Source organism: Chironomus tepperi, unplaced genomic scaffold (genome assembly GCF_022539635.2).
Source record: "Chironomus tepperi strain 1889 unplaced genomic scaffold, CSIRO-AGI_Ctep_v1 contig_12, whole genome shotgun sequence".
NCBI classification, from domain to species: Eukaryota; Metazoa; Arthropoda; class Insecta; order Diptera; family Chironomidae; genus Chironomus; species Chironomus tepperi.
In genome coordinates, this window is record NW_027226134.1 from 112,317 (window position 1) to 122,282 (window position 9,966).

At 33.4% G+C, this 9,966-nt stretch overlaps 1 protein-coding gene across 1 annotated transcript in view; it reads right to left on the reverse strand.

Annotated features, from left to right (window-relative positions):
- The window catches only part of LOC139088637 (CD109 antigen-like), a 31,709-nt gene extending 22,473 nt beyond the window's left edge, over positions 1-9,236 (reverse strand). Inside the window, exon 1 of the mRNA XM_070637895.1 lies at positions 8,882-9,236. The gene's annotated coding sequence lies outside the window, so the exon portion shown is untranslated. The remainder of the gene's footprint in view (positions 1-8,881) is intronic.
- Positions 9,237-9,966: the final 730 nt, after the last annotated feature.

Here is a 9,966-nt window from a genome sequence, read left to right on the forward strand (position 1 = left end):
GCCGGGTGAAAAAAAAGGCAATAATAACATTTTTCTACATAACAACATGGTATAAAGGAGATAATATATCGTTAATGAAGTATTAAAGTCCGAGGTGGATGTGATGTATAGTGACGCATTTTTCAGATGTTGTAGTCTTAAAGACTTCAAAATTTCTGGGTTTTGAACTTTCTTCGGACACCAAAGGGGGATTTATACAGTTTTGAGGATGATTTGACCCTAAAACTAGCTATTCTGAGCATATACATAATAAACTTGAGCAGTACCATGCGACTAATCGTATTTTTTCGAAATTACGGTTTTTGTCCAATGGAAGTTTTGCTTTTTACCAAATCAGCATGCTACTAACCCAGGGTATATTAATGCTATATATTTGTGTGTCACGAATACACAAAACCTAGTTGGTGTGACTAAAACAGCGAAAAAGCACCCGAATCCAACTAGACTTATCCTGGAATCGAACCCGGAACCTTTGAGTCGATTACCCGACTTCCTAACCAACTAGACCATTGTAGCTTTTTCGCTGCTTAAGGACATCATACAGTCTACTTTTAATATACTTTGATCTACAAGTCCTGCTTGAGTAGACAATTAGAAGATTTGCAGTTACATGATCCTCCTTATAGCTTGACATTGACCAACCAAATATCTATTTATAGACATTGAATGCAATAATTTAGTAAGGATTTTTTGATTTTTGATTCGAAAAGTCCTAGAAAATTGAATTGTTACATCCAAAGAGATGAGGCTGACCCAGAGGTAGACCCCAAAATCCTAAACCCTCTGGATATGTCCATCTTTAATTATCTGCTCAGACTCGATATGGAAATCATCTTAAAGCATTTAAGAATACAACAACAAACAGTCATGCAACTGTAAAAATGGACAAACCATCCACAACATTCCCATTCCCAAAGCAGTTCTCAAAAATACCGCTACAAAAATATACAGCAGGGTAAATTAAAAAATGTGCATTGCCGGTTTACAAATAAACTCTATGGTTGAGTGACTACTGAGTGTCTGCGAGACAATTTTTTGTCATGAGTCTTATCGTAATATTGATGACGGCATTATTATTGTAGCATTTTAGTCTGTCTACTTTCTTCTACATATGTGAAGTTCTTTAAAAGGCTTTTTTTCAAGAAGTGAGAGATAAAAAATATGTGTTTATGGAAACATATGAGCATAATTGATGCTTAAAAAAGATAACTCGATTACTGGCAGTTGCACATTTTTTTAATGTTTCAAAAGCAGCATTTGAGTGCTCTACATTATTCATGAATGAGCAATTACATTTTGTCTCTGAACTGTATAATGATTTTTGGTAATTTTTTGGCAGTGGCTGAATAAATTTTTTTTGTTAATTTATTAAATTTTCAATTTTAATTTTTGTCATAAAAGTTTATGGACAGATGACAATTGAGGCACATGTCAATGGGGTTACTCGAAGTCTCGGTTTCATTGAATTTTCGAGATTGAGACAGAGAACATAACCGAGAATAGAACCGAGACCGGATTCAAGAATGGAACCGAGACCAAGACCAAAAATGGAACTTAGACAGGGACCAAGAATGGAACCGACACTAAGAATGGGATCGAGACCGAAACTAAGAATAGAATCGAGACCGGAACCAAGAATGGAACCGAGATTGGGACAAAGAGTGGAAAACGAACTAAGAATAGAATCTAAACCGGAACCAAGAATGGAACCTAGACCGGGACTAAGATTGGAATCCAGACTAAAACGAAGAATAAGATTGAGATCGGGACTAGAAATAGAACAGAAAGTGGAACCGAGACAGGGACTGAGAACGAGAATGAGTCAAGGCAGGAACCAGGAATGGGACCGAAAACGAGACCAAGAATGGAACGGATACCGAGACTACGAGGGAATTCTTTGAAGTCTCGATCTCGAATAATCTCGATACCAAGACTCCGGATAGTTCCTTTGTGGTCTCGAACTCGATCCTAGTTTCGGTCTCGGTCCCACTTCCGGTCCCGGTCCCAATCTCATTCCCGATGCCCATCTCCAGAATGTCTTGATCCCGTTCACCAAAATGTCTTCATTCTGGTGTCAATACCCCTAAATGCCACTGAACTGCGCTAACTAATTTCTCAGAACTAGCAACTTTTTCATACATATTTCCATTTTAAAGTCGATGAAGTGAGCTAATTGTTCCACTCAACATACAAAATATTGTTTTTTTTTTGCTTGACACATAAAGCATGCATCAAAAGAACATGTTTAGCAGTTTTATGCGATTCAAACATAAACAATATTGCCTGCTATAGTAAATGAGAACACATTTTAGATGCGAGCAGATGCTACAATAAAAAAAATTGTGAGGCGGTGATATTAATGATTATAAAGACATTAAACAGTTTTTTCTCACATAAATTTTTAATAATTTTTTTATGTGTTCTCAAGTTCTTTTTCCTTTAAAAGAATCAGAACATATGAGATGAAGGAATCCAATCATCACACATATTTAAGATGAAGGGACTGAATCAAGTTAAGTGAATATTAAATTGAGTCGAGGTGGGTCGGTGGCTGAATAGTTGAGAGCTTTGGTACCTAATTATTGTGATACCGACCAAGCAGCCATGGGTTCGAGACTCGGCAGGAGAATCATTTTCGAATGCCCTTTTTCGAGTCATAAGTAGTGAAAACGCGGCTAACAGCCTCAATTTGTAGGCTAGAGACAATAATTTGTCAGCAATAGGATCATCTCTGGTTTACCATCCGGGTGAAATGCTCAAGCGCAGCTCTGATACCTCTTGATCCCACTATAAGTAATAGGTCTATTGAGTGCAGAGGTCTGGCGCATTCTCCGGGCAAAATACCCTAGATCAGCTCTGATTCCACTATAAACTGAAGGTACACTGAGTGCAAAGATATGGCGCCAGAGATACAAAACAGGCACCTATCGCAGGTAAAAACCGTACAATTTATTTAATAATTTGTATGGTTTTGTGAGAAGAAAATTCACATTATTAGGAAATTGTATGGTTTTGGCCTGTGACAGTTCCCTGTTTTACAACTCTGTCTGGCGCGTCCTCAAGCGTCTTAGCGCAGCTTTAATCCCACTATAAACTGGAGGTCTATTGAGTGCACTGGTCTGGCGCAACCTCACTAGTTAAACAATGATTAGTCGCCAAATGCCCTAACGTATTTTTGAATCTAAATGATCTGAATAGCTTAGTGCAGCTCTGGATCTCAATGATCTCAACAGCTAAAGATTTTTATTTAATTGAATGTTAAGCGTCAAATTAACCCATCATACAATGCGATTTTTGTGTAACTGCATAAACGAACTGCAAGCGGATATTGTTCACGCGGAGAAGGTATAGACCGAGAGAATAATAATAAAAATTGGCAGATGCTTGTTATAAATAACACACTCGCTTCACATAATATGTAAAAAAAAGCGACACATATCACGTACCATTTACTCTCTATTTTAATTACGAAATTTAATCTAACATCGGTAATTCATTCAGAATTTCACTACGGTTTTATGTTTTACTGCTTATTTCTTTTTTTTTTATTTCCTCTCAACCCTAACTGCACTAAATTTTTTTATATGTTTTAGAATTAAAAACTATATACATGTGTATGAGTCCATCCTGTGAACGAGTACCTAACAAATAAATATGAAAGGATATATGAACATGTAAAAAGAGAATTGAAAAATTGAAATTTCCGCACGTGGCTTAGAAAATAGTTTTTTTTTATGCATGCCCTCTCTCCTGCTTTATTTTTACTACATTTTTCATTCTATACAGGCACTAGAACTCAAAAAGAAAGATTAGAAAAACAACATAACGCACTGGTTAAATCGTTTTGTTACATTTTTAAGTTGGATAGAGAGGAGATTATGTTGAAAATCTATGCTCATAAATCTCATACATGAATGTGCACCTTTCACCGCTGCATGATCTTTTGTTGCTGTAAATTTAGTTCTTTTATTTATGGTTTTGTCAGAGTTGGGTATTTGGTTGCTTGAATTATCATTATCAGACGTCTGAAAGGCACATGTCACGGAAACGGCAAAAGTTGTGTCTTTATGCTGATGTGACTTCAGGGTGGTCTAATTTATACCAAATTCCACTCCATTTCTGAGTTACACTGACCAATGGATCCTGTTTTTCGCTCTTTCTATGTTATGTGTCATTCAGGAATGTGTTGCCATTCTAATTCAGATCTACAGCTTAAATCCAGTAACCAGTACGTGAAAATATTCGTTTCGAGCTCACAATTTTGGATAAATTCATGTAGACTAGCTTGGAGCTAGCTTAAAATTAACTTTTCCAATCGTCTAATTAGTAGGGCTCAAAAGGAAGCAGTTTGTGGCTGATGACAGCTTGAATGGATGTAGATTTAATATGACAGTTTTGAATGAGATTCGAACCTTGTCTATAACTTTACTTATAATGTAGAATAACTAAAATTTGACTAAGATCATTAAACGCTGACAATTGATCAACTAGATCATTTAGTAATCTGAAACAAGATGCTGCATATCTACTAATATATATAACATCGCATTACTCAATCAGATATTTAAATAGACCTTAACTTCCTGTGTACCTGGATCTTACAATAACTAGACATAAACAACATTTGCCTAGAACTAGAAGGCTGAATGAGTAAAACATCCTGAATAAGACAGCAAAGAACTTTAATCCAAATTAAATCCAGTTCTGACAATTTCCCAAAACACCAACACTGCCTCTCTCTTTCATGTTTCAAAACTGAAAATATCTGCATTTATTTTAAAATATTGGATTGTATATTCAGCCACTTTATGTGGAGAGAAATTGTACTCAATTTAAATCAATAAACTATGTCAACATTTATAGATTTTATTGCGTTTACAACATAAATCTAAAATAATTTAGTAAAAAAGTGAAGAAAGATCACGCCGATCATAAAAATCAAAATAAGAATAGAACAAAGCAGGGAGCTGTGTGAGATAAATAAAAATCAGAACAGCTGAACAGCCTTAAAAATTTTCAATTGTTATCGACATCCATTTAAATTTGTTGATTGAATTATTGAAAGAGATTCGGATCAAACATTGACCATATGAGATATTGGACAGAAGCTTTACAATGTCTACAACTGGATATTGAAAAAGAATTTATATCCTCATAATTTGCCAGTCATTAAAATCCATTAGACAGATGAGATTAATTGCATTAATCCATCACATTTACGGGAAATTCAACCCCAAAAATAGAACTTAGTCCATAAAGTGCTCACGCATATGATGAATTGTCTATTATTAGCAGATGAATTGGAATTATGGGATGAAAAATATCAGACGATGATGATCAAAACAGTTATTTCCCTTAAAAAATTATGGTTTGTTTTACGGTGGACAGCAAGCACTCGACAAATGGATTTACGTAGAAAATAACATTCATCATTCCCTTCTGTTTTACATCAAAAATGTATCAAGCATAAGTGAAGCTAGTTACTTATTTTGTCTAAAGAATTATAGATTAAAGGCACTTAAGATCCATGATTTCATGTGACTATATCTGAGTCATATTGCTGTAGGTCATGAGGTCATCAATAAATTGTAGAGAATTTTTCTCAATTCATATGAATTGGATGTTATGTTGCTGGATGAAGTGTGTATTATTGTTGATATGTATGTATTATTATTTGATGCTGATATGAAGATCTCTTAGTAACTGAAGCATGTGTGTGGCTTGAATGGGATTTAATTTGAACTACTTAAACTGTTCAGACCTTAAGAGATCTATAGCTGTGCATTATGTGCTATAAAAGGTAGTTGAGTACAAAAGCTAATGATAGTTTAACGAGTGAGGGATTGGCTGACCTCCCCCGCTCATACATAGAACTATAGATTAGATAGTTCCATCCTAATCACTCTTTAGATTACATTTGTGCCTGCAGCCTACATAGGAAGGCTCTGGATCTGAGTTTACAGTGCTATAGATTCGAAAAAGAACAAGTGAAGCATTTCTCCTGCTGAGTCTCGAACCCATGACCACTGGAGTCGGAGTATTGTAATTAAGTCCCGAAGAACGAAACCACTAAACCATCGAGCCATTGCGATTCACATATACATGGAATTGAGTAGGAACAAATAGGATTTGAACCTTAATTCAGATTAAAATCTATCTGTAAGGTTTTGTGACTAGCAACTGACAATATGCCTTCATTTCGTTTATCTGTCATATACCCAGTTTCTCCAAAAATCAAATGCTCCCTTATCTGCTCAAAATAATGCTGTAAAATCACAATTTCGTGACATTATAGCAAGCTTGATTAATTAGTTAAACACCGCTAATTTTCACTTCCCAAAAATACTCCATACCCAACAATGTAACAGCTTACAAAACAAAAGAAAGAAATCGAAACTTAAACGACACATTTTTCGCTTTAGACACAAGCAACAGTGTACACATAATGTGGTTACAACTTCTGTATAAGTGCGATATGATAAAATGAAAGATGAAACAGAAAGATATGCTTATACAGTATTGAGAATACTTTCTTTATTCTATCCATCAACATAAATTACTCAACACACAGTGATGATAAATAATGTCAAATACACTTGTCATTTCACATATACAGTCATGTCCTTAATATTTCATCACCAATAATAAAGTGGTGTCATGTTATTATTTGCATAGAAAATGAGTAGATATATGACAAAATAAATAAACAAAACTTGAAACATTCCATGAGAAGAATATTTTAAAAATATAAAGCTATTGAGACATTTCCGATATGGATATATTTGCTCATTTGGGAACTATAGTCAACCCCTCAGAGAAATGAAAGAAATATCTTGAAATTCGATACTTTTGTTGAGAGGTTAATTACTCTTACAATTTTAATTATTCGAAACTGATAGTGACCCTCAGCACTGCTGCATATACTACTTCAAATAACAATTATAAATCCATAGAAAGTGATATTATTTTGATAAAAAAACTAGCATTTTACAGTTTTCTTCTTATGAAATTTAATTAAAGTACAAGAAACGTTAAACGAGCATGCAACACACAAACAATGCATTGTCTTAGGCATGGGAATGATGTTTTGTAAGTGACGCATTTTGTGTTTTGAATGTTGAAAAATATCCAATTGGAATGATTTTTGTGAAAATTTTGACTAAATCTATGTCTGGATCTTTTTAGGACATTAAGAAACGTTAAGTGATATGTTATTGTGATTGTTGCTGGATGTAATTGTAATTAAGAACTTTGTACGGATTGAAATTATCAAATTAAATGTTTATTCTTCAAAGTTCAAATACAAACTGAACTTTCGCATCAAAAGGGGTCTTCAACTATGTATAATAAATATTATTTGAATCTCAAATGAACGTTATGTCATAAATTCTCATTTTTAGGGAGTAAAACTAGGATTGAAACTAGATATTCATGATTTAATCAGTAAATGATATTAAGAACTCAATTTTAACTGAGTTGGCATTTAATTTAACGATTTCTGGCACTAAATCTAGCTGAATAATTGTCATCCGCTAGCTATTCCACTAAGAATGTTAAGGAAAATCACCTAAAATACAAAACAAGGAAGATAAGATGAATAAATCTCTAAAGATTGACTATTCCAAGAATTTTAATGATCATTCCTATTTAAGGTCGACTGAAGCTACAACAATTGAAGCAAAACATCCAAAAACTCATCAAATATTCTCAAATCCAAACATCCAGCAGACAAAACAAACTTTGTATACAGTTCATCTTCACCTTAACATGTTACTAACAAACAAAAAACGTTCTGCGGTCATATTACTGTTAATACTGCGCTTCTAGCAACATAAAAAAATTGGTTAATTATAATGCACAAAATTTAAAACATGTGGCTGAACATAATCTTCATTTTTTTATCTATTCTGCAAAAAATGCACTTTTAGTCATTAAAATTTTATACTTTTTTATTATAGACATCTGTGTGTGCTGCATATAGAACATTTTTTGTGCACGAATGCAATACCTCATGCATGCAATTGGCAAAGCAGGTAAGGGTCTTGTACATTTTTGGCTCTTTTGTCAATAAACACCTTTCGTCCTTAACTCATTGTAGTTAGCTTGTATGAGTAAATATGTGAATTAAGAGGAAATGCAACCCTATTGAGAACTAAGTCTTGTTATTGTTTCTATTGTTTACTAAATAAATAGGATATATCTCTTTTCCTATTTCAAATGGTTCCGCATCTTTTCCGTTGAAATCTTTCATTCCCGGCAAAAACCAAATTGATTCTGTTTTGATGATAGCTGCTACGAGTATGTATACATAGACATAAATATTTCAACGGCGGGTAGCAAGCACACTAAGGCAAAAAAGAAATACCAAACAATAAAAAACCTGTTTCATTGTATTTTATTTCACGTTATTATACGTGTATGAATGTTCAACGTCACTTGAATAATGAACTGAAGTCAGTCTTTTTAGGCTGTTTTTACCGTCCAAAATGTGAAAATTTGAATAATAATTGATTTCTATTCTGTAAATCGATTTTGTATTACTTTAACCAATTGAGGATGAAGTAGCAATTTTAATTGATAAAACATATTTGATTTCAATAGAAAAAAATTGGTCAAGCATGCTTTGAGCAACAACACAATGTAGTTAATGTTGTGTCAATCCACACCCATCGCGATCGCATTTTTATACAAGAATTTAAATTTATCGAATAATTTCATGAATTTCCAATTTATTTATCACATATTCACATTCACAGGCATGATCAGTCGTTGGAAAGTTCTCACAATTAATTTATTTGATGCTTATTTTTTGCATTAACGATCAACTAAAAATCGGTTAACGCCCAAAGCTTAAAGAATTAGTCATCTTGATTAATTTTACCTTTAAATTGTCGCTTCCACAAGCTGCTTATTATATTAATTGACGGTATTCCTTGAGATGTATTATTTCCTTATTCTAATCCTTTTCACTTCGTCCGTTTAGCTTCAAATCTTATCAGTTTAAATTCAAGCAGGTTGAATAATTGATTGGCTTAACACTAACACTATCATATAAAATAACCAATTTTTTATGCCTTAATTTTTCCTATTTCTGTGCTTAATTGCTTGTTTTTTCTTTAATATTTAGTTTGCATAACACGATTGTAAATAACTGACACAGGATTCAAATCGGATATTGTAAGGATAAACACTCAAATATGTAAAGAACAGCACGATACACACACGTCTTACACGTTCTGCGGCTCAACTGGAACTGCCAATGTTTGACAGTTTTAAAATAAATGTTTCTGTTACTTACCCTGCATTTTGTGTTGCAGACATTTGTGGCTGTTCGATTCCAGCCATTGTTTACAAACATTTGATTGTGAAAATTTGTTGAAGTTTTGACTTAAATTAGAATTATTGACATGCAGCACAGTTGTGGATATATTAGATTTATGGATAAAAATTGAATAATTATGGATTTATGAATTGCCATATAATTTTTATTTAAAATATTCCAAAAACATTGTGACACAAAAACATTACACAAGCATGTATTCAGTCGGTGTCTATACGGTATGGTTCGCATGCCGCATGCTACATGCGGTATAGTTTTGTTTTGATAGAAATTCTTGTGTTTATAGAAGATGAGATCATGTCACATAAAAAATTCTGTCAATGTTTGTTGAACTTAAAGGAATTCTTAGTTTGGTATTAGAATTGTCAAAATAGACTTTAGGCTGATTTGTTCTACAAAACATGATGTGAACCTTAAATGATTGATTTATATATTAAAATAAGGAATGCAGCTACATGAATAGGATAATAATTTTGCCATACTACAGATTAATCCATGATAATTTTGAGGGAAGAGTTGGTGACTTAAATTAAAGAATGTAGGTTTGAATCCCATTCGGAATTTACTATTGAGATTCAAACTTTACAAATAGCACAAATCGGTAAATTGATCAAAAATCCGATCCC